Source organism: Hyaena hyaena, unplaced genomic scaffold, assembly GCF_003009895.1.
Source record: "Hyaena hyaena isolate Hyena2069 unplaced genomic scaffold, ASM300989v1 scaffold_265, whole genome shotgun sequence".
NCBI classification, from domain to species: Eukaryota; Metazoa; Chordata; class Mammalia; order Carnivora; family Hyaenidae; genus Hyaena; species Hyaena hyaena.
Genome location: NW_024080899.1, coordinates 1,499,187 through 1,523,690, shown reverse-complemented (window position 1 = coordinate 1,523,690; position 24,504 = coordinate 1,499,187). Strand labels below are relative to the sequence as shown.

Genomic DNA, 24,504 nt, shown 5'->3' with positions numbered 1-24,504 from the left:
AAATATTTTTTATTTATTTCTAGGAGAGACAGAGAGAGAGAGACACCGTGAACAAGGGAGGGTCAGAGAGAGAGGGAGTCACAGACTGAAACAGGCTCCAGGCTCTGAGCTGGCAGTCAGCACAGAGCCCGACGCGGGGCTCGAACCCACGAACCGCGAGATCATGACCTAAGTGAAAGTCGGACGCTTAACCGACTAAGCCACCCAGGCGCCCCTGAAACGGCTTTTCCAAGCCTCGGGGAACTGAGTTGAGAAAGGACATCAGTAGCGGCCGAACAGGAGGGTGTGGGGCTGAGTCCTGCTTCCTGCTGTGCGTTCGCAGCCCCTCTCCTTAGTAAGGCTTGTCTCACTCAGGTGGAAGTTTCTGGAATAATGAACAAAGAAAAGAAATGATGTATTTTCAGAAGTTAGTGAGTTTAGGTAGCCATCACAAGAAAAGCCCATGTGTGCTATTCTTTATTGTGCAGAAGAATTTGTTTCCGTCACCGATGCCTTGTCGTCAGATTAAGCTGTCAGGTCAGATGGATGCGGTGCGTTCTGCCGGCGTGTTTGCAGATCACGGCCTTCGCACCCACCCAGGCCCATCCGTCTCTGGCCCAGGCGGGGTGCCGTCCCTGCCGGGTCAGTGGGGAGTTTGGGCGCCAGGCGGTCCCCTCACGCTGCTTTTGGAATTTGTTTCAAGAACCATCAGGACAAATAGTTTCCAAAATGGAATGAGATTCTTAATATTCAACGTTTTCCATCCTGGCTGCAGTCAGGGCCGTGGAGGTGTTCTGCCTGCCAGCAGGGTGGGCTCTGGGAGACCCGTGTCCTGTCGTGGGTCCCCAGCCGTGTACTGGGACCCCCGCTTTCACCGCTGAGCCCACACGGTCCTGGGTGAGCTGGGGGGCGGGGTACCAGGTGACGGCCTGGCGGTGGCTCTCCCACCGGCTTGAGGCCACGTGGGGCTTGGCCTGTTATCAGTGGTTAGGGATTCTTTTCTACAAAATACGGGCTTTAAAAACTTTCTCTCAGTTTTTTTTCTTTTTCTTTTTTTAAAACATGTTTATTTCTGCCCTGAGTGTAATTAGAACATTTCCTTCTGGACCGAGAGTGCCATTGCTGTTCTTGTGGTGTCTCCGGACCACTTGTCACTGCGGGAAAACCTCCAGGCGCCCTGGTTCTCATTTCCTCAGTGGCCCTCCCTCCCTGTGCCGCGGGGGCTCCTGCCGAGGAGCCTTCTTTGGGCCCGAGGTGCTCTTTTCCTGCCGCAGTGGTCAGGACAGTTAAGACGGGGCGGACCCTTGGGTGGGTTAAACCTTTTGTACCGGCCCGAAGCAGGGGCATCTCGTGGTCCTGATGTTGGAAGCAGCCGTTTGTCGGGCTTCAGCTGTGCCCTGGCGCTGATGTAGGAAGTCCCAGGTACTTGCTGAAAAGATGATCTTGGCTACATGCGTATGTGATCTGTTTGGCTTGTGGGGTGCTTGCTGCTGCAGTAGGACCGGGTTCAGGCCGCCCGGAGTTTACCTGGACTGGACGGTCGTGTTTGGGAGGCCAGCGAGGGTTGGCCCCTCTGTGCGGCCCTCAGACTTGAGGCTGCCTCTCGGGGTCCAGAACAAAGTGCACGTGGGCTCCAGGTTTATGCGAGGAGGGTGTTCAAGTCTGTCCTGCACCGCTGGCGAAGAGGCTGCCTGGCTCCGGTCTCTGGGACCTCATTTGCTTTGCCTCCCAAGCCCCACACGGTCCCCTGCCTTATCCCTGAGGGTTCCAGGGAAGCTTCCTGGGAAGCTAACTCCACCCGGAATGGGGCTGGGGGCCTGGCTCGGGCACTGCTTGGAGTGGCCCCGGACAGCAGAAGCTCGACACTCAGGCGCAAGACCAGAATCTGCGCGGTCGGCCTCTTCCTCCTCTTGGTGGGGCGGGGAAGAAATGCTCCAAGGTAATCCCTCCCAGCCACCCAGGTCCTAAATGGAATGAGCCTGTGAGACGACTCCTAAAGCCCCTTATAGCCCGCTGCTTGTGGACAGCATCCTCTAGAAGCCTCTGCACCAGGGCTTTGCTCTAAGAGTGGATGGGCAGGAGGCCCCACTCCCCTCCTCTGCTTCTGACCCGGCCAAACACAGCCGTTCCGACGCCCTTCCTTCCTTCGGCCCACACACTCACGCTCAGGTGTCTGCCATACTGGTGTAGGTTTCATCTCTTGATGCTGGAATTCTGTGTGAGAAGCTCTCCAAGGCTGGGGTGGGCTTCTGCCTGACGGAGGGCCAGCCAGGGGTTAAGCGCGTCCTAAGATTGCTAGGTAGAAGCTCTAACCCCTGACACGACTGTTTGGAGAGGGGCCTTCAGAAGGTAATTAAGATTTAATGAGGTCATAAGGTGGGGCCCTCATCCAGTGGGATGGGTGGCCTTATAAGAAGGGACAGATCTCTCCCTGCTCCCCTCCCCTCATCCTCACCCCCATTGGAGGGTGGGAGGATGAAGCAGCGGTTTGCAAGCCAGGAAGAGAGACCTTACCAGACATAAGATCGGCCAGAACCTTCATCTTGGACTTTACAGCCTCCAGAAGTGTGAAAAAAACAAATTTCTGTGGAAGCCGCATGGTCTGTGCTATTCCGTTGTGGCTGCTGAGCTGACCAGTACACAGGTGAAGTGCAGACCAGTTACTTCAGAAGCACAACGCTCATTTGGGGTTTGTGTGGAAAGCTGGACTTTTGGAAGGAGAACTTTGTGGTCAGGCAGTGCTCAGAAGTAACGTAGGATGGTTCGCAGGGTTAGCCCCCAGCGTCCCCCCAAGCTGTGAGTGCGCAGAGGGGTGACAGAAAACAGGATAAACAGAAACTGATATCTTATTCCCAGGGACCCCAAAGGTTGCAGATGGGAGATGTTGCAGGCAAGGCCACAGATGCCCAGAAGGCCGGGGCAGCTGTTGGCGGGCCTGGTGACATTGTGGCACTGGATGGGCCTGCTCTGGGAGGTGCTCCAGGCTGCAGCGCGGGAGGGAGGGGTAGAGAGGGGTAGGGAGGGGAGTGTGCTGTGCTGGGGAACCGGGGTTCTCAAGCAGGAGGAGGGTTGGGGAGCTAGTCTAGAGCTGCTGGTTGGGGTTTTGTATTGGTTGTTTGATTTTTCTCTTGACATTGACCAGTTCAGTGTCTAATTCTGCCTGGATTGAGGAGCACCATGTGGCCATTGTGTTTGACACCAGCTCGAATTCTAAGAACCGTGCAGCTTGCTCCTTTTCAAGCTGAGCTGTCTTTCAGGATTTTTGGAGGTCTCTGTCAAGTTGGGAACCTAGCAAGATACTTCTCACTAGAAGCTGCTGGCCTGCACTTCCATCAAATTGGCCTGTGTTACACCTGTGGCCATTGATGGGGGACATAAAAAGGTAGGAGATTGTTAAATTTACTTCTGTCCAAGCAGCAGTTCGTGTTATGGGGTGTAGATCTGCAGAATGCATCAGATGTGTAGGGATTTTTATGCTTATTGCAAGAAAACTCAAGTTGTAAACTTTACCTAATGCATCTTGCCACTGCTGAGCTGTGGCCAGGGCCCTCTGTACCCTTGCCGTGCGGGCCAGCACTGTGCCCCGGAATCCCCCTTGGCAGGGAGAGAGTGCCACGGTCAGTGTGGGAGAAGCTAGACTCCCCGGTGAGGGAGTGTGCTGTGCTTCATATAGTGCTGTTAATATTTAAAATGTGGATTTGAATTCTCAGTTATGTTTTATTTATTTATTTATTAGTACAGCGATGTTTGTTGTTTAATTCCGTAGTGAGAGTCTCTAAGAATATGATTAACCTTGAGGGCCATCTTATAATGTAATTATTAATGATTGATTCTGTTTATCCTTGAAATCAATAAGAGAGGCATAATGGTGTGGCATGTCGTTGGGCTCGATTTCTTACATTTGGTAAACATGATTCTGTGACAACAGTAGTATGGGTTTATTACCCAGAGCGGGTTTGATGAATCTGAAGTGTATGATTAGTTTTATACAATGATTGTGATATGTGGTGTTCCTTATATGACTTATGTTAATATGGCAAGCAGCGTTAACGTGTCCTGCCACTAATAGTCAGGGTGGGGATGTATAGTAATTGATCTTCCTGGGAGTGCTGTAATGTAAAAACAATTCAGGCTGTTTGAAGTATATTTTACAAGTGTGCATTGGGCCTTTGGGATGTTATATTGAAAAACCCAATTGTAGAGTTACCATGGGAACCCAATTAGAATAGATTGCTTGATTTTTTTTTTTTTTTGGTCTTTCATCTTGACCAAAAATCTAATGTATTTTAAATGTTTTCATATGGAATTGTATTCAGAAACACTGACTTGCTACAGTACCAAAGGATTCTTTTTTTTTTTTCTTTTTGTTTCCAACTCTAAGCTGAAATAATGATATATTCTCTCTAGTGGAGCTTTATAAGGAAGTCTCCTAGATTTAATCAAATTTTTATGAAGAAGTTTGTACAGGAGGTGGTAGAGGTGGAGGTAGTAGAAATCATTTAAAAAGGTAGGAAAATGGGTATTTTCGTATGATGTTCCTCTGGTTGTGTTCCGGATGTCAGGAATACAGAGGTGTTCCCTCTTCTTGCTCCTGTTTGCAGATGGGGGATTAGGTCCCGAAAGGCACCTGGGTTACAGGAGGTAGAGATGGGGGTGGTTGGGTCCGTCCGGGTAGAGTCCAGCCCTGGAGTGGGCCCCACATGGTTTGGTTTCAGACTTTCTGCACTCTGAAAACTTACTGGAGGTCTCAGATAACTTCTGTGAGTCACATATCAGTATTTACCACGTTAGAAGTTAGCATTGAGAAACTTAAAAATATTAATTCATTTAAGCTGCAATAAACTGATTGTATTTTAATGGTAAATAACACATTTTAAAATGAAAAGTAACTATTTTCCATAAAAAACAATGAAATGAATGGTATTGGTTTACTTCTATATCTTTTAAAATTTTTTTTAATGTTTATTTTTGAGAGAGAGGCTGAGTGCAAGTGGGGGAGGGGCAGAGAGGGAGAGAGGGAGACACAGAATCCAAAGCAGGCTGTAGGCTATGAGCTGTTAGTACAGAGCCCGTCGCAGGGCTCAAACTCACAAACTGCGAGATCATCACCGGAACTGAAGTCCGACTCTCAACTGAGTGAGCCACCCAGGCGCCCCCTTCCGTGTCTTTTAAATGACTGGATTAGTGGAAGGCAGCAAGATCTCACGTGTGCTCCCGCATTCTGTCGGTCGTGATGTGTTTCAGTTGAAGCATCTTGAGAGAATCTGGCTTCATCCAAACAAGTAACTGGTAAGGGAGGGACATTTTAATAGCTTTTCCAGATAATTGTGGATATTCTCTGAGGCGGCATCAGAACTCGGCAAGTATTTGTTCCTTGAAGGTTCTTTGCTGTGTGGAATCTGAGCCCTTTAGTGAGCTGTTTGTACTCCCTTATGTGAAAATTGATTGGTGTGTCTTGCACCTTGAATGATTTTGTAACATCATTCGCTGGTCTTCTGGAAAAGACCAGTTTGCTGATTTATACACATCTTCCAAATGTTGACATGTTTCGTAATGCAGTATTAAAACCCGTGCTTGTTAATCTCACTGCCTTTCTCCTTAGAGCAGCCTTAGAGTTGGGAGCCACGGTGGTGGATACAAATTTCCCAGAGTTGTAATCATCACTTAAAGTTCTCAATTTACCATGTATCATTGGCAGCAAATACTGTCACTCTATTTTTGAGGAAATGTCGGCCAGATACCCAAGTCTGAGTAACCATAGTTGGTTACTCATTTGTATGAGTAAAGCTTTTGTTTCCTGGAAGAGTGGGCCGGCTCTTGGGAAGAGCTCAGGCAGCCTCAGGCAGCCAGGCAGGTGCTTTCCTGCAGACAGCCACCTTTTGCCCCAGCGTACTTCCCGTCCAGGCCCAGAGTGCTGAAAATGGTTGAGGATTGAATAAAGATCACAAGCTTGATCGCTTCATCTGGACATTCTTACAGGAATGGCTTTTTCCCCATTGACCTTGGGTTTGTGGAGCCGTAGGGTAGGAGGATTCCCTCCAGAGTTTGGTGCCAGCTTGTTTCACATCATGGTTATTCACCATAAAGAGTCATCTTCGCTGGGCACTTTTGTAGGAGCTCCTTGTCAGATTAGGGCAGCTTTCCCTTTGTGCTGTTAATGCAGTGAATTACATGCAGGAGTTTTATATGTCAAACCAACTTTGCATTCCTGGGTAATCCCCGCTTGGGCTTGATGTATTAATATTTTCATACCTTGAGGATTTGAGTATCTGAGGGATACCGAGGTGAAGCATTCTTGGAATGTCTTTCTGGTTTGGAATTAGGGCAATCCTAGACTCATGAGATGAGGTCTTTTCTGTTGGAATATATGTGTGCTATTATTAACGCTGCTGCTTTAAATGCTTGTTAGGATTCTTTAAATGTGGGATTTTCTTTGTGGGAAGGATAGAAACTACACATTCAGTTTCTTTAGTAGACAGAGTTATTCAAGTCATTTATTTCTTCCTAAGTTACTTTTTTGGTAATTTTTGTTTTTTCAGGGAATCTGGCCGTTCCATCTAACTTGGTTGAATTTATTGGCCCAGGGTTATTTTAATATTCTCCTACTGTCCTTTGAGTGTCCAGTCCTTGTTTTTATTAGTGATACTGGTTATTTGTGTTTTCTTTCTCTTTATTTTTTTCTAATTGGTCCGGTTAGAGGTTTGTCGATTTCAGAGAACCAACTTTTGTTATAATTGATTTTCTCTCTCTTTTGTCTTTTATTGATTTCCTCTCTCATCTTTATTATTGCCTTCTTCTACTTACTTCCAGTTTAGTTTACTTTCTGTTTTTAGTTTGCTAAGGTGGAAGCTTAGATCACTGAGTTGAGCCCTTGGTCTTTTCTCATGTTAACACTTAGTGCTAAGTGTTCCCTGGAAGGCAGGAAGCATGCTCTGTGTCCCACAGATGGCTGTATTGTCGTCTTATTTTCATTCAGTGCAGGGTGTTTTCCAGTTTCCTTTGTGATCTCTTCTTTAATGCATGGGTTATTTAGAAATGTTTCACTTCCAGATAGTGGGGGAATTTTCTGATGTCTCTCTGTCATTGATCTTTCATTTAATTACCTTGTGATCAGAAGACATATTTTTTATGATTTCAGCCCTAAGTTTATTGAGAGTTGTTTTATGGTCCAGAACATGATCTGTCTTGGTGAATGTTTGTATGCACTTGAAAAGAATGTATATTCTGTGGTTTTTGGGAAGAGTGCTCTTTCCAGTGTCAGTTGGGTCAGGTTTATTGATTTTGTAGTTCAGGTCTTCCGTCTCCCTGCTCTTTAAGTTATTAGCTATAGCTTGAGATTTATTTCTCCTTCGATTCTCAGCTCTTCATCTGCTTCAAACTTGTTCTCAGGTACATGCATACTTAGAATTAAAAAAAAAAAAACGTTTAGTTTGAGAATGGGGGAGGGGCAAAGAGAGAGAATCCCAAGTGGGCCTTGAACTCACAAATCGTGAGATCATGACCCGAGCCTAAACCAAGAGTCAGATGCTTAACTGACTGAGCCACCCAGACATCCCAGTATTTAGAATTTTTGTGTCTTCATGGTGAGTTAACCCGTTAGGCTTTATGAAATGGCTGCCTTTTGCCATAATAGTATTTCTTATTTTCAAATTCCTCGTGATACTAAGGTGACCACTCCAGGTTTCTTTTCATTAGCATTTCTGGGGAATATGCTTTTCCCCCTTTTACATTTTACCTATTTTGTTATTACATGTCACATGTGATTCTTGTAGGCAGCATACAGTTGAGTCTCTTGTTTGTAAAAGCTCTTACCTGATAATATTTTTTTAGGCATTGGCGTATCAAGAGCAGTTGCATTTATGTGATCGTCAGTCTGGTTTGGGTTTAAGTGCACCGTCTTGCTGTTCGCATTCTGTTTGTCCCATTTCATCTCTTGCCTCCTCCTTTTCTTACCTACTTTTGGATTATTTGAGTGTATGTTTTTAATGATTTTAGCTTAATTTTTATCTATACTCTTGGTTAATCAGCTCTCTCTCTTTTCTTTTTAGTGGGCGCTATCTGGTGCTGTGTGCGTATTTAGCTTCCCGCTGTCTGAGTTTATGAGATGGTGTTCATCGCTCTGCAGTGTGAGCTCCGTGCAAGCGAAGCTTCAGTCTCTCAGCCCATGGTCCTATTACACTCGCATGTGGTACGAGCTCCAGAATGTAGCATTATTTTTGCTTTAGGTGCTGAGTTATCTTTTAAAGAGATTAAAAATAGGATCCCCCTCTTCTCAGCTTTTATATTTATTTGCGTATTTTCCATTTCTTGTTCTCTTTCTTCCTTTGTGCAAATCCAACTCTCCATCTGGTATCATTTTTTTTATGCCTAAGAAACTTGCATCAGTGTTTACCAAATGTAGGTCTGCTAGTATCGGAACTGTCTTCCTTTTCTTCTTTTTTTGAAAAAGGCTTTGTTTTGCTTTTTTCTTGAAAGGTTTCTTGCCATGTAGAGAATTCTAGATTGACCACTTTTTTCCTTTCCATGCTCTAAATGTGGCGTTCCGTTGCGTCCTGCCTGACATAGCTCCTGGTGACCAGTGTGCTGTCTGTCATGCTTACTGCTTCCCTCTGCACAGAACGTGCCCTGTTCCCGTTTCTGGCCACTTTGGAGGTTTTCCCTTATCATGTGTTTTCAGCAATTTGATTATGATGCGCCTGCTTAATTCTCTTTACGTTTCTAATGCTTTGGTTTCAGTGAGTTTCTTGCATCTGCGAGTATAGATTTTTCATCAAATTTGAAGAAATAGTTAATATTTTTTCAAATATATTTCTGCCTTTTTCCTTTTCCTCAGGTGGCTCCGATGTGTGGCAGATTGGTTAATCTTATGCATGCCTGTTCATTTCCTTCTGTCTTTTTCTCCCCTCCGCTTGGATAGTTTACAACATATTTATATTTTTTCTTCATTGTCACTGAGGTTTCCCTTCTGCCATATCTAATCTGTGAATCACACCAGGTGTATTTTTAATTTTAGATACTTTATTTTACATCTAAGTTCCATTGGGGTCTTTTTTATATCTTAACGTGGTCTTGTTTTCCTCTGTCTTGAACACATGGGACATATTTACAATAACCGTTTTAAACCAGGCAGGCTGGCTCCAGAGCCCATGACCTTTAGTGCACAGATTTTGTGACAGCTGTTTTCCCTTCTGTCAGAAGGCTTTTCTGTTTGTTTTATGTTTCTTGACCGTATTTGGGTAGTTGTGGTTGCCAGAGAAGCAGGCACTAAGAAAGTTCAGTATTCCAGGAAACGTAGGCTAAGGATAGATGTGCAAGCACAAATGAAATCTGTCATTGAGTTTCCAGATGGCCATGGTGAAAAGGGAAATAGTTGCCCCCCAGCACTCATTCATTGTATAATCTGTACATGAAGATTGTCCATTCAGGAGAGAGAAACCACTTTCTGTGGGAGGAATTTGTCCTAATGTTTTTTTATTTTTTAAATGTTACATATTTTTGAGAGTGAGAGAGAGACAGAATGTGAGCAGGGGAGGAGCAGGGACAGAGGGAGACACACAGTCTGAAGCAGGCTCCAGGCTCCGAGCTGTCAGCACAGAGCCCAACATGGGGCTTGAACTCATAAACCACGAGATTAGGACTTCAGCCGAAGTTGGATGCTTAACTGTGCCACCCAGGCGCCCCTGTCTTAAAGTTTTAAATAAGGGATAGTAAACAATTTAATGTTGGCTTTTTTAAACAACCAAATGCAGGAATGGTTTTTGTATGATTTTTTTTTCCTGTTTTCTTGTGGATCCTCAATTTAAATTGACGGTATCCCTGTTGCTTAGGGAACTAAGGTAGGTAGTGTTCTGTGGTTTTCGTTGATTGCACTGGAGGTGGGAGGGGAACAATTAGAGGGCCTTCTCAGAAGGCGTCTGTCACCCAGGGGTCTGCTAGGAGTCAGCGGATGAGGGTTTGGGGAGGGCATCCCTCCCGCTCTGCTGGTTCCCGTGCCTTCTGACCTCTGGGATATGTGGCCCCTCAGAGGCACTAGCAGGAGATTGAAGGCCAGGACTCTGGCTGTGATCTCTGGGCATGGCTGGTTCTCATCTGGCCTTGAACAGAGCACTTGAACTTCCGATGCTTCAGCTGACTGTCTGGCCCTTTGTGCCGCCCACTCCCTGTGCTTCTTGCTCTCGGTGGCCCTGCCTCATGTGCTGTAATAACCCCATTGGATGTCAAAGTGGACCAACTATGTTCTGAGTTGGCTCACTCTCTTCTGGTACCTTCTTGACTCTCCCATGCCCTGTGTGTCTGCCCGTTTCCTGTGTTTAAAGGGGCTGAAGTGTTTCTGCACATGCTAGATCTGGTCGGCGGAAAGAGTGACGTGTGGGTGAGTCCCAGGTGGCAGGGAAATGGGTTGACTCTCCGTTGAGAAACGTAAAGAGCACTATTTGTATTTTTACTCTGAAGGAGGACCACTTCAGCTTCATACTGAGACGACCAGAATTGGGAAGTCCGAGGAAATCACGGGCCCCTTGGACTCCGATTATTTTTCTCTTGTCACTGTTGGCAGTTTTTAGTGCGTGGTGCCGCTGGAAACGTGCTGTGCTGAAGGCTGTCATTTTGGCATTTTCGTGCTGTTGAAGATGAGACCAGACAGGAGAAGAGTATATTCCTTCCTGCCAGAATTCACACACCACTGCCGTTAATACCCTGCCAGCCCAGACCTTCATCAATTAAATTTAATAGTGGTGATAACATTAACCCCCTGCATCGCTGTCTACCTGACTGTCTAGAGAGCTCTTCACAGCTCTGCGTCTGAAAAATGAATGGACTGAGGCTGTCTTTTGTCCCAGGCTTATCGGGTGGCAGTGCCAGTGCTCAGCACATAGGTGCAGCTAGCCTGGTGGTCTGGAGTGTGCGTCTGCCACGCACATGCCCGGTGACATAGATGTGCGCCCTACCGCAGGACGCGGAGACTGCGTGGAGTGGTTGCCTGTGCCCTCACTGTTGTCCATTCAAGTGTGAGAAGTGCGGATGGCTGTGATGGCGTGGTGCTTGCCAAAAACTTCCTAAAATGGGCACTGTGCCTCCTACCGTATGTGAATGACCAAGTCACTTCAGTGATGCCGCATCTCTGGAGTTGCTAGGGAAGTCGAGGGGGAACTGTGTTAACCTAGGAGGGTTTGGATTACACGCAAACTTCGTGTATGTGAACCGACACGGGGTGCTGGTATGCAATGGAAACTGACCGGATTTTCATCTGGAATGATGAAGCTTTGAAAGTTTCTCTTAGCATGGTATTTACCCTTCAGTAAAAGCATTCTTTGTTATTTTCCAGTCACCAGATATAGGTCTTCAGGTTTTGTCAGTTTCCCAGCTTACAGAATTTCGGCTTCAGTATTCTTTACTATATTAAGTTGATCATCGGTGATTTATCTGATGCAGTTTTTTCCTTCTTTTTCTTTCTCTTTTCCCATCCTCCCTCCCTTTCTCTTTCCTTCTTTTTTTCCTTTTAAAATTATGTGTCATGGGAACCTAGGTGGTTCAGTCAGTTAAGCGTCCAACTCAAGGATTCTTGACTTTTGGCTCATGATCTCACCGTATGTGGGTTTGAGCCCTGGAGCCTGCTTGGGATTTTGTCTCTCTGCCCCTCCCCCACTTGCTCTCTATTTCTCTCTCAAAATAAATAAAAGTAAACTTGAAAAATCAGGTAAAATTATGTGTTGTTTGATACCTGCCAAAGAGTGCATGAGATGTAGTAAGGCATGAATGAAGCCCAGATCATGATCAGGGCACCTGCCAGTCACCGCTGATTTGAGGAGCATACATTCTCTTGAGGCAGGTGTCTGTGCATCTCTTCTCCTGTCCTGCCTCCCACCCTCCCCGCTCTCCCTACCTCACGGTTATGGCTGTTCTGAAGTTTGTGTTTATCATTGTCTTGCTTTTTAAATTACGTATAGTTTCACCATCTGCCCAGCTACTTTCAACAAGATCTCATTTAGTGTGGCTTGTTTGACTTTTATAAAGAGCATATTGTGCTGTTCGAGTGTTGCACGGCTTGCCTGCTTGCTTCTGCTTGGAATTCTTTTCCTGAGTTCTGACTGAGTTGTGCGGGACTGTGGTGCGGGGCTGTGGTGCGGGTCTGTACATCTCAGCATATTGTTATACAGCTATGCCGTCGTTTCTTGTGTACTTTTCTAGTCTCTTGTCCCTGGGCATTTGAATTGTTCCTAGTTTTTGTCTGTCACCCACTGCAGCTATGATCACTCTTGTATGCTGCTTCCAGTGCACATTTGTAACCATTTCTCCTTGCTGTACACTCAAGGGTACAATTACTGCACTGTCAATGTTCAGTGTTACAAGACAATAGCTGTTTTGTAAAAATGGTTGAAGCAGATTAGACTCCTGTCAGTTGGTGCTCATCCTTACCAAAACTTGGGAGTTACTTAATCATTGTTAACCTACTGGATAGAAAATAATTGTCTCCTTGTGATCTTAATTTACATTTCTGTGATTACCAGTGAGTTCGAGCATCTTTTCGTGTTGCCGTTTATGACTCCTTTTGTGCAGAATGCCTGTTCATAACCTTTTTTGCCTGTATTTCTATTGAAATATCCTTTTCTGAGTGATTTACAGGAGAATTTTTATCTTCCAGATTCTAGTCCTTTATCAGTTACCCCGGCTGCAGTCATCTTCCCCAGTCTGTGGTTTACCTTTTGATTTTCTTTATACTGCCTTTCAGTGGACAAGGGTTCTTAATTTTCATGTAGTCGAAGATAATTGAATTTGTGATTCTTTTCCTTTATAGTTCTATTTCTGTACTAATACCACATTATATTAATTACTGTAGCTTTAGGCTAACTCTTAACATTGGTGGCATAAACCTTTCTATCTTAGTCGTCCATACAAACTTCAGAATCAGCTTGTCATATTTTTAGGAAAAAGCCTTTGATGTTTTGATCGGAAGTGCTTGCATCTATAATTAATTAATGTGGGGAGAATAACATCTTTATGATGTGAATCTTCCTCTTTAGGCATATGCTTTCTGTATATTTATTTATGTCTTCTTTAGCACTTGCCCATTTTTAATAGTCTTTTTTATGAAGAGCTTGCCCATCTTTTGTGATGTTTTCCCCAGGCCCTTAGTGTTTTTGCTGCTGTTATAAATGGGATCTTTTTTTTTTTTTTTTTAGGTAATTCTTTCTTTGTGATTGGTACCTGGAAATGCTATATTGATTTATGTGTGCTCATCTTATATCTGGTTTCCTTGCTGAATTCCTCTCTTTAATTTTAATATGCTCTATGTATATTCTTGAATTTTTATACACGAACAATTGATCACACTATGTATGAGAGTTGGCTTCTTGCTTTCCACTCTGTTAATCACTTACTACTTTTACATGCCATATTGCACTAGCTGAGACTTCCACTGCCCTGTTAAGTGAAGATAGAATCATAATGGATACATTTACCTTGTGTTAAATGTAGCTGTTAATTTTTCATCACCAAAAATGAAGCTTCTGATAGGCGTTTGGTAAAAAGGAAACTTCCTTTTTGTCTGAGAAATTTTTAAAAATCATTAATAGGCTCTGAATTTTGCTAAATGATTTTTCTGCATCTCTTGAAATTATTGTGATTCCCACCCCCATGTCTGTTAATGTGCATATTTGCTTTTGTAGATTTATTTATTTATTTACTTATTTATTTATAATTTTTTAGGGGCGCCTGGGTGGCTCAGTGTCTGACTTCAACTCAGGTCATTCATTATCTCATGGTTTGTGAGCTGAAGCCCCGCATTGGGCTCTGTGCTGACAGTCCAGAGCCTAGAGCCTGCTTCATAGTCTGTGTCTCCCTCTCTCTCTCCATCTGCCTCTTCCCTACGTGCACACATGTGCGCGCACTCGAACTCTCTCAAAAATGAACATTAAAAAAATTATATTTAAAATTTTTTTAGCATTTATTTTTGAGAGAGAGAGAGAGACAAAGTGTGAGTAAAGATTGGGACAGAAAGTGAGGGAGACACAGAATATGAAGCAGGCCCCCAGCTCTGAGCTGTCAGAGAGCCCGATGTGGGGCTTGAACCTACAAACTGTGAGATCCTGACCTGAGGCAAAGTCAGATGCTTATCCAGGCTGAGCCACTCAGGCCTTCTTACTTTTGTAGATTTATTAAGGTTAAATCATTTTTGTACTTTTGGGATGAACTTGTCCACTAATTACTATTTTTTTGATTAGGATTTTTACATCTGTGTTTATGAATGAGATTGCTTATTAATATTTTTTTCCTTATACTATCCTTGTCAGGTTCGGGTTTCAAGGATACATTGGTCCCATGGAATGGGTTGACAATTCTGTTTTTTATAAGATCATTTCATATGATCTTTTCTTTTAAAATTTGGTACATTTTGCCTTTATAACCTGGTATTTGTGGGAAGACTTTTATAAAACTAGTGAATTAATTGTTTTCCTGGTTATAAGATTATTTTTTTAAAGCTCCAGGTAGGTTAATTATCTGAAGCCAAGTTTTCAGTATTTGAGGGAAAATTGTTCCTAGTATTCTTGAATGTTTTATTTTTTATTTATTTTTTTTATTTTTTTTTTTTACAAATAGTTTATTGTCTTCTTGAATGTTTTAAATCTCTGTAATCATGTTCCCTGTTTTTATTCCTGATATTATTTTCACTTTCCTTTCTACTTGTTGTATCTTAGGCAGTGTTTGCCTGTCTTTTATAGTCTTTAGGAACCAGATTTTTACTGTGATCCTGTGTATTGTCTTAGATTTAATAGCTCAGACATTTCTGCTTGGTATTTTCTACTTGTTCCTTATTCTCTGTCCTGTTTCTGACTTTCAAATTAAAGGCTTACCTTATGCTTTTTACTCTTTCCTTTGTTGATTTCACATCGCGTCTTCTGTGCACGGCTTCACTGTACTTTAAAAGTTGTAGTGGGTCATGATTTCACTGTCAGGACTTTTCAAATGTCTTAATTTTCATTATGGTTTCTTTGTTGAGTGGTGAGTTTGGAAGTATTTTTAAATTTCAAAACATGGAGATTTTCACTTATGGTTTTGTTACTAACTTTCGTCGTAGGTTAATACTAAGCTGTTAACCCATGGCCTCTGCCCCCCGCTGTCGCTCCTGTGATTGCGACGTTACATAGAAATGGATTTACACATGCAGCGGAGATTACTCATGAGTTGACCTAAAGATCGGGAGAGTGTTGGAGGGGTCCTGACCTGATCACAGGGCTCTGTTAAAGCAGTGAGCTCTCCCATCTGGTGGGAGGAGAAGAGGTCAGGGACATCAGCAGGACAGAGTACTCTCTGTGGCTTAGGTGGAGGGGGTCGTGGGACAAGGCACCCAGGGGTGGTCACCGCCTGCCCCCTACAAGGCAATAGGGCCCCAGTCCTACAGCTGAGGGACGTGGCTTCTGTAGCAGCTGACAGACATGTGCTGGCAAGCAGATTCTCCCCAGAGCCTGCAGGTAAGGACCCACCCTGTGGACACCTCGACAGGGTCTCTGAGACCCTGAGCAGAGGACCCAGGCAGGACCAGTGGCACTTCTGAAGTGAAGGACTATCAGCAGACAAATGGAGGTTGTGCAGACCACTGTTTGTGGTACATTCTTTTCACAGCAACAGCAGAACAGTACACTTGTGATCGTACCACGATGGGCATGTGGGGCCCAGTGATGCTGCTGCTTTTGTTGACACTTGGATTACAGCCTAGTGTGTGGAGGCTTTCGCGTATGGTCCCGTGTTCCGGGAAGCGTGTCTGTCTTCTCTCAGGATGCATATAGAACCCCACACCATAGTTTTTCATTAATGCTGTCAGTATACTGTCCCTTCTCTTTCTTCTTGCTAGTCTATCAGTTTATTGATGTCTATGAACTAACTTTTGGGTTTGCTGTTGTCGGTCTTTTTTTTCTGTTTTATGCTTAATTTTTATTTCAGGGATTTTTGCTCCTTATTTCCTTCTGTTCTCTTTGGGTTTAATTTGCTGTTTTTCTTTTCCAGATTCTTGAGATGGAAGCTTAAAATGAATTTCAGTCTCTCTTTTTTTATAATACACACTTTCAGGGCTATGCATACCTTCTGAGTACTGCTTTGGCTGCATTCTCTTAAGTGGTGGTACTCCGTGTTTTCATGTTCACTCAATTCAAAATGTTTTCTAACTTTGTTAGGATTTCATGTTTATTAACCCAGGATTATTTAGATGTGTGTACCTTTCCAAACATTTTGTTTTGTTTTGTTTTTTTCCAGTTATCTTTTTTGTTAATGATTTTTAGTCTGATTTCACTGCAGTCAGTGTACATAGCCTGTATGACTTCAGTACTCTGATGCGGGTTGAGACTTGCTTTGGAATTGCACGTGAGAAGGGGTCAGAGAGTATGCCTTCTGTGGTTGTTGGGTGTGGTGTTCTCTGTATGACCCTTAACAAGCTGCTCAAGAGCGTTTACATCTTTTGTGAGCTTCATGACCCTTTCATCTGCACGTTCTATCAGTTACTAAGAGATGCTTTTAAAGCTCAAATTATATTTTTGTTAGGTCTGTTTCTTTAGTTCTGTCTTTTCCTTAGTATATTTTTAAGTGGTAATATTACATGGATACAGAACTGACTTGTTGATCATTATGAAATGTACCTTTATGTTGCAATTAATACTTCCTGCCTTAGCATCTCCATTGTCTAGTATTTTTTTATTGTGGTGATAAAACACATAACATAAAATTTACCATCTTAACCATTTCTTTTTCTTAAAAATGTTTATGTTTGAGTGAGAGAGAATGAGAATGTGAGTGGAGGAGGGGCAGAGAGAGAGGTACAGAGGATCCGAAGCAGGATCCATGCTGTCAGGAGAGAGCCCAGTGTGGAGCTTGAACTCCTGAACTGTGAGATCATGACCTTAGCCAAAGTTGGACACTTAACTGATTTAGCTTCCTCTGTACCCCACCGTCTCAGCCATTTCTAAGTGAATAGTTCAGTAGTTAGGCATATTCACATTGTCGTGTTACAGGTGTTCAGAACTTTTTCATCGTGTAAGATTGAAACTCTTGTGCCTATGAAACACTCCCCATTTTGCTCTCGCCTAGCTCTTGGCAACATAATTCTACTTCTGTGAATTTGATTATTCTAGGTACCTCATAGAAGTGGAATCGCAGAGTGTTTGTCTTTTTGTGACTGGCTTACTTTACTTAGCACCGTGTCCTCATGGTCTGTCCTTGCTGCTGCATTGTTAGAGGCTGAATACTGTCGTTGTAACAGGCTTCTCCAGTGGAACAGGGGATTTGTTATACGTGAAAGATGATATGATATATAACATAACATACTGTATATAATATAATATAATAGTATATAACATGATACGACATAAGGTAATGAAACTTAACCTGAGGTAACATAACACATCTCAGCCGGAAGACAGTCTGGGAGAGAGCAAATTCTCCCTTCCTTCACCTTGGTTTTTTCTATTCAGACACCTCAGTGGATTAGAGGAGACCCGCCTGCCTTGAGGGGGCAGTCTACTCTGTCTATGGATTTAAATGCTAATCTCAGTTTGAAAACACCCTTTAGACACACCCAGAAATAATGTTTAACACCCATGGCTCAGTCAAGTGGACACATAAAATTACACGTCATATGTGTATCCTGCATTTTCTGTCCCTGCTCAGCCACTGATGGGCACTTGGGTAGCTTCCATCTCTTGACTCCTGAGAATAGTGCTTCTGTGACACGAGGGTGCAAATATCTCAAGTCCTGCTTTCACTTATTTGTGATGTATACCCAGATGTGAAATTGCTGGATCATGTGGTAATTCTGAATTTTTGAGGAAACTCCCTACTGTGTGTAGCAAATACATAATTTTCCATGCTTCCAACCATGCACAGGACTCCAGTCCCCTGTCTCCACCATCCCCCCTCCATACTTGTTACCTTGCTACTTTTTAAATGTAGCCATCCTGACAGGTACAAGATGTGTATTGTCTAGCATTAATATTATTTATGGGCTTTGTTTAGATTTGAACTTTCCATCTTTTCCATCTTTTCGTGTTCCATCTTTTGGAACGATTTGCCAATCGATTGATTGGCAAGTTTTGTTCCTTCCTTCATTACCATACTTTCATGTGGGATGATTTACTTCTGCTTGAAAATCTGTTTTTATTTTTTTTTTAATGCCGTTCGAGTGGCAGTAGATAGAATCCATTTTTAAAATGTTATTTTCCCTCTAAAACACAGTAATTTAACCCTTGTTGGTTCTTGAATTAACAACTATTTTATTTCATCATTTAAATATGTCCTATCCACTTTCTTCTGTTTTCTAAAGTTTTTGCTGAAAAGTCAGCTGTCAGTTCTGTTGTTGCTTCTTTGAAGCTAAAATGTGAACTTGTTATGTGGACTGCTTTTATGATTTTCTCTTTGGTTTATAGTTGCATTACATTTAGTTGTGATTTTTCTTCATATTTATTCTGCTTGGAGTTTGTGGAGCTTCTTGAATCTCTGGAGTGGTGTTACCTGTTTTGGAAAATTCTTGACTCATTTCTTCAATTATTGTTTCTTTCCTGCCAGTTGTCCTTCATCTTCAATGCTCTTGTGTCTGTACTGTGGTTTGGATCTTTTGTCTGTACTGCAGTCTGGATATTTTCTGTGGACCCATCTTGCCACTCACAAACTCTGCTTTCTATTCTGCATGGCTTACCATTAATCCTATCCTGTGAATTTCCAGTTTCAAAGTTTGCATTTTTCGATTATAGAATGCCCATTTCATTTTTAATATGTGCTTCAATTCCAAATTTAAAATTCTCTGGATTTCTATTTTTGTCTATCTTTTCCACTAGTTTTTTTTTTTTTTTTTTTTTTAAATCTTAGGTTTAGTTGCTATCTTTGGCAGTGCGTGAGAATGAGTGAGCAGGGAGGGGCAGAGAGAGAGAGGGAGAATCCAAGCTAATAGCAGAGTCCCGTGTGGGTCTTGATCTCACAAACTGTGAGATCATGACCTGAGCCGAAATCAAGAGTCAGACAGTTAACCAACTGAGCCCACCTAGGTGCCCCCAGTTTTAAACATATTAATCATAATTATTGTAAGGTTCTTATGTGCTGACATCAGTATCTTGTGTATCCATGCTTCTGCTGGTATTTTCTGTCACCGCCCCCCCCCCCTTCTCTTGGTCGCATGGTACACAGACACACATGTGCACACTCACACAGGGTAATTGTGAAACGGGAGACAATCGCAATTTTGTGTTTGACTTTTTCACCTGACCTTTTATCATAAGTAACTATCCATATGATTTAACTTTTGCCAACATTATTCTTAGAGACGGCCTAATGTTCCACTGTAACAGGTAACATTTTATTGTTGCGTATTTAGGGCATTTCCATAGCTGAGACTCTGTCCTAAAGAATTAATAAAAACTTTTGTCACAAAGATGTTTAATGGGGGTTTTTGAGAACTGAACCAACTAGAGAAGATATCTGAAGTCTTGGGTTGAGAAATTGCTCATCAGCCTCTTCTTAGTTCAGCAACTGTGTCTGACGGTTTTGGTTCCCCATCAGTGTCACAGCCGTTTATGCATGTCATTCCAGGCATCATGCATAAATGCGTGTCAGTTGCTCATGGGTGGGGTATGTAGTAGGGCATGCTCACAACTTTGAACCAGGCCATGACCACGTGGAGTTTTGGCTCACCTTGGGGAGAAGTGAATGACATCTTCAGTGGCCAGCCACCCATTCTGTGACCCCCATGAGTTCTGGACTCCTGATTTATCAGTGACATCAGCTCATTATCTCCTGTCTCAGTTTCCCTCATTTGTAAAGTGACAGTGTTGTCAGTGCTGTGACAGCCCTTTGGCAGTGATGGAAATGTATGCCTGTGCCTTTCAGTATGGAGCCCCCAGTAATGTGTGGCCACTGGGCACTTGAAATGTGATGAGTGTGACTTAGAACTGAAGTTTTAACTTTATGATATTTTAATTAATTTACATTTAAACAAGTCATCCCATGTGGCTAAGAGCTGCCGTCTTGGACAGACTGGCCTAGTTGGGTCAGTGTTTACTTAATGGCATTCAGTGGTCTTTATATGCACTCCAATTCTGACATTTGGTTTCTTTGCTTGTATTTATTTATTTATTTATTTATTTATTTTTATTTTTTAATATTTTTATTTATTTCTAGGACCGAGAGAGACAGCGTGAGCAGGGGAGGGTCAGAGAGAGAGGGAGACACAGACTCCGAAATAGGCTCCAGGCTCTGAGCTGGCAGTCAGCACAGAGCCCGACGCGGGGCTCAAACCCACGAACCGCAAGATCATGACCCAAGCGAAAGTCGGACGCCCAACCGACTAAGCCACCCAGGTGCCCCTGTATTTATTTATTTTATCATAAGCATTAGATACTCCTTTCTGTGTATGAACAGAGTATGTGCTTTTCCCTCTCTGCGCTGTTTTAACAGGGACATCATCTCCATGGGGAGAGTAATCTGCCTGAACAGGACACTAAAAATATAAACTAGGCCTAATTAGAGAAGAAGAAGAAGAAGGGATTTTACCGGAAAGTAGCTTGTGTTACAAAACTGTTGAAGTGAATGGAGACATTGCCGACTGCACACACAGCCCCTGCTGTTAGCTCTGCGATTTTTCCCTTTGACCAGGTTTCCCATTTTCACCAAAATTAACAATTAAAATTTACAATTCAGTTTTCTTTTGTAAATAATTGTTGTTTGTAAATGAGACTAGTTTCTCTTGAATTTATAGTAAAAATAACATAATTTATAGTTAAAGATCTCTTGATCCTCTGGGTCTGGGTGAAGTAAATGTATCTAGTGCTGGAATTGGGCGGGACTTTTCTGTGAATCTTAAGATCTCTTCCTTATAAAAGTGGGTTAAGTTATTTTAGAAACTATAAATAGTCACTTGGTAATTGGGTGTTTGGGTTTATTTGTTATAAAAGAGTGCTTATTAGAGTTTGGTTTGTTTTTACCCTATGGATCAGAAGCTTTTATAGGCCAAGTGATAAGATGTACTTTCTACATTTTGCTTGCTGATTATGACTCATTACAGATGATAGATGGCCTACTCAGCTTTTCAATTCCTGTTTGCTTGTAGAGAAAGAAAATTCGCATCTCTTTCGGGCCTACTCTAAAATTCTGGACCCCTTTTAGGTACTAACCTTACACACTGTCAGAAGGGAGAAATGACAGCACAGACATGCTCTCTGTCACCAGTGGATGGAGTTCAGTCTGTCCTGTGTATCTGTTCCCACCAGGATTCTTCCCTTTTTTCTCTGCAGAGCCTCCTCATGTAGTTAAAATGACATCAGAACTTCATCGAGATGCAGGTTCCTGCGGGGACGCCTGGCTGGCTCAGTTGGTTGGGCGTCCGACTTCGGCTCAGGTCATGATCTCACGTTTCATGGGTTCAAGCCCCACGTTGGGCTCTGTGCTGACGGTCAGCTCAGAGCCTGGAGCCTGTTTCCAATTCTGTGTCTCCATCTCTCTCTGACCCTCCCCTGCTCGCTCGCTCTCTCTCTCTCTCTCTCTCTCTCTCTCAGAAATAAATAAAACATTAAAAACAAAAACAAAAACAGGTTCCTGTGGACACAGCCCTGTGTCTGGCCACAGAGAATGTAATGACATTCCCACTGCTGTCACCAGCCCATTTGGTGATTCCCTTGTCCAGCAGGGTGGTGCTGATGAGATTGATGCCATGTTGTCGTTACGGGAGCTCCAGCTTGGTTGCCTGGCCCTTTTCAGAGAGCACTGAGTGATGGAAACAGTTTGTTCATAGTTATTTGCCATTTGGGCTCTTTTAATTGTATTTTCACCATTGTTAAGGGGAGAAAATTGATCATTTGTTTCTTTGGGATCAAACTTTGTCACACATGGAGAGGGGCATTTTTTAAGTATTTAAAGGAAGCACAAGTGTCTGGAATTTCCAGTCACTGAATCTTCCTGCAGTCCACTTCCCTCCAAAAGCCATTCTGATGCACCTCAGTCCTGCATGTTATTTATTTGCTCTTCTCATGTGATCCAGTAACAAAAGTATAGTTAAACATTTATGCATGTTTAATGAATGGCCACTGAGAGGAGAGGCTACTTTTATAACAAGATTAATACCTTGGCTCAAGGGACATAACATTTTAGTAAAATCATAATTTGTATATTTATCCTCTCTGTGCTTTCAACCTCTGGCTTCCTTATAAAAATGTCTAAATAAAATACTGGTAGCCAACTCTGGCTCTTATTCCCATATGCATTATGTGGCCTGACCCGGAGCCCACTGGGGGCTGTGACGTCTGGGCCAGGGTCTCCTAGTGTATGTCATATCAGTCTGTGCGACTGTGGCATATAGGATTATGTGCTGGTGCCAGCCGTCTCCATGGTTAGTTGCTTCTGGAAAAAAACACAGGGAGAAATACCCCCCCAAAATAGTGTTTTGTGTTGTTTTATATAAGTTCAGACGTAGTCTCTCCCCTTTTAATGGCTGCATTTTAATGTGGTAGTCTTGATGTCTTTGGTTTTTTTTCCTTTTCCAAGAGAGACCTTTTAGGGTAGGAGCCATGGAGCAAATTTTCTGAATGGTGTCTGATTTTAGGGAGGAGGAGCTTCATTTCTTCCTCTGATTTATAATGTGATAGAAAGCTTCTGGCCAGCTGACAGTAAATCTCACTTTATGATCTATTAGCCTCTTCATTTCCCAGCCCAGACCTGGATCATGTAGCAGCCACGGTGTGTTGGAAGCCAGCACACAGACTCGCAGCTCTGAACCCCAGAGGCTGTGCTAGGCTTTTCATTGAGAACATTAGTGCGTACCTGCGGGCATTGTGCTGGTGCGGGGGTGGGTGATCAGGGCCCTGCAGACGCTTCTTGTCTTCCTGAGGCCCAGCTCCCTGTTTCTCAACTTCCAGGTCTTTGGGGTCAGGGTAGACCCTGCAGGTACATGGATGGCAGTGGAATGGGGTTTTACGACTTTTTATTTTGGACAATTTCACACTTGCAGAAACGTTGCACAGATAGCACAGACGTTTCTGTGCACCACGCACCTAGTGTCACCCAGTGTTGACCCGATCCGTTACCTCACATGATCTTGTATGGCTTCCACCGCCGGGGATCTAACATGCGACACGTCGGTGTGCTGATCAGGAGCTGATCCCCAGGCCTTGCTCCTGCATCAGCGCAAGTCTTACTCATGTCCTCCTCTGTCCTGCTTGCTGCCCAGCCCAAGACCCCACGTGACATGTACTCCCCTAGTCTTTGTTTATAGTCTGTGACAGCCCCTCTTCCCTCGCTGGTTGCCATCTGGATGCTTTTGAGGGACACTGGTAAGTTATTTAGTAGGATGTCCCTCATTTGGGCTGTGATGTTGTCTCCTGATCAGGTTGAATTTCACATTTTTGTGAGAGCACAGAAGTGATGTCTCCTCCCAAAGCATCACATCATGGGATATCCAATGTTCACATGTCAGTTCCTGGAAGCGCTGTCTCTCCCTGTGTAATTAATGAGTACCTTGGGGGAAATAGTTTGAAACCATGCAGATATCTTGGTTCTCAGGCTTTCACCTACTAATTTTAGTATCCATGGCTATGTCTTGCCTGCAACAATGATTACTGTGTTGTGTGCCTGATGTTAATCTATTTCCTTTATTCATTCTTCATTTACAATATGGAATTCTTAAGGAAGAGCTGTTCTTTCTCTACTATCATTGCTACTAGAATGGACTCGTGGCTATTCTTTTTTATTGTGGGTGGTAGGCAGTACTGTCATTATTTATTTTGTTACTCCAGTAGTTTCAGCTTTGGCTCTTGGGAATTCCTTGAGGTTGACTCCTGTATGTTTATGACATGCTCATCCTTCTTCTGGGCGCTTTCTTACTTTCTGGCACCACCTATAATCTAAGCTTAAACTGTATTTTCTTTGCCCTAGTCCTGGGCTCAGTCATGTCCACAGGGAGCCCAAGTGCCTCTTTCTGTAAGATGATACTTAGAAACCCAGATCTGGGCACTGGTGTGCTTATTGGTGCTGAGGTGCTGTTCCTCTGACCCCTCTCGATGGATGGGGCTAAGGATCTTCATGTGGACACTGACCCATGCTGTGATCATGATGTGTCCAGTGTTACTTCCCTGTACCTGTCATCTGCATGCGGATTAAAAACTGTGAGTTTGGTCTTGACACCTCCAATTTAAATCCAGTACAGCAAGTTTCCTTGTGGCCTCCACCCTCCTCTGGTGGTGAGAACCCTGGCTCTTGTGATACACAGTGTACTTTCCGTAACAGGGAATAAACAGACTTTGGGAAGCTTGTGTCTGTCATTTCATTGGGATTACTACTGTAGACATGGTCTGCTAGGCAGAATCCTATTTGTGAGGGAGAGTAATTCCTGTGCTTGCTTGGCAAAAAACTAGTCTACAGAATTCTAACTAATCACATTAAGTGTGGTTAGGAACTCAGGGTTGAGGCTGCATTGCAACAGACAGAAAATGAAATACGTTTGTTTCAAAATAGATAGCATGTTTCCAAATAGGGGGACCAGCTAATTTGCTTATTTTTCAAATA

The 24,504-nt window shown here is 43.3% G+C and overlaps 1 protein-coding gene across 3 annotated transcripts in view; it reads left to right on the top strand.

The window, feature by feature from the left end:
• Nucleotides 1–24,504, top strand: part of MGMT (O-6-methylguanine-DNA methyltransferase) — a 285,595-nt gene that overhangs the window by 7,889 nt on the left and 253,202 nt on the right. The window contains exon 1 of one of the 3 annotated variants that reach the window (XM_039245760.1): nucleotides 3,241–3,361. The exons of 1 other annotated variant lie outside the window; for it this stretch is intronic. The gene's annotated coding sequence lies outside the window, so the exon portion shown is untranslated. Of the gene's footprint in view, nucleotides 1–3,240; nucleotides 3,362–8,146; nucleotides 8,168–24,504 lie in introns of those variants that run through there. One more of the 3 variants, XM_039245758.1, reaches the window with a different exon arrangement.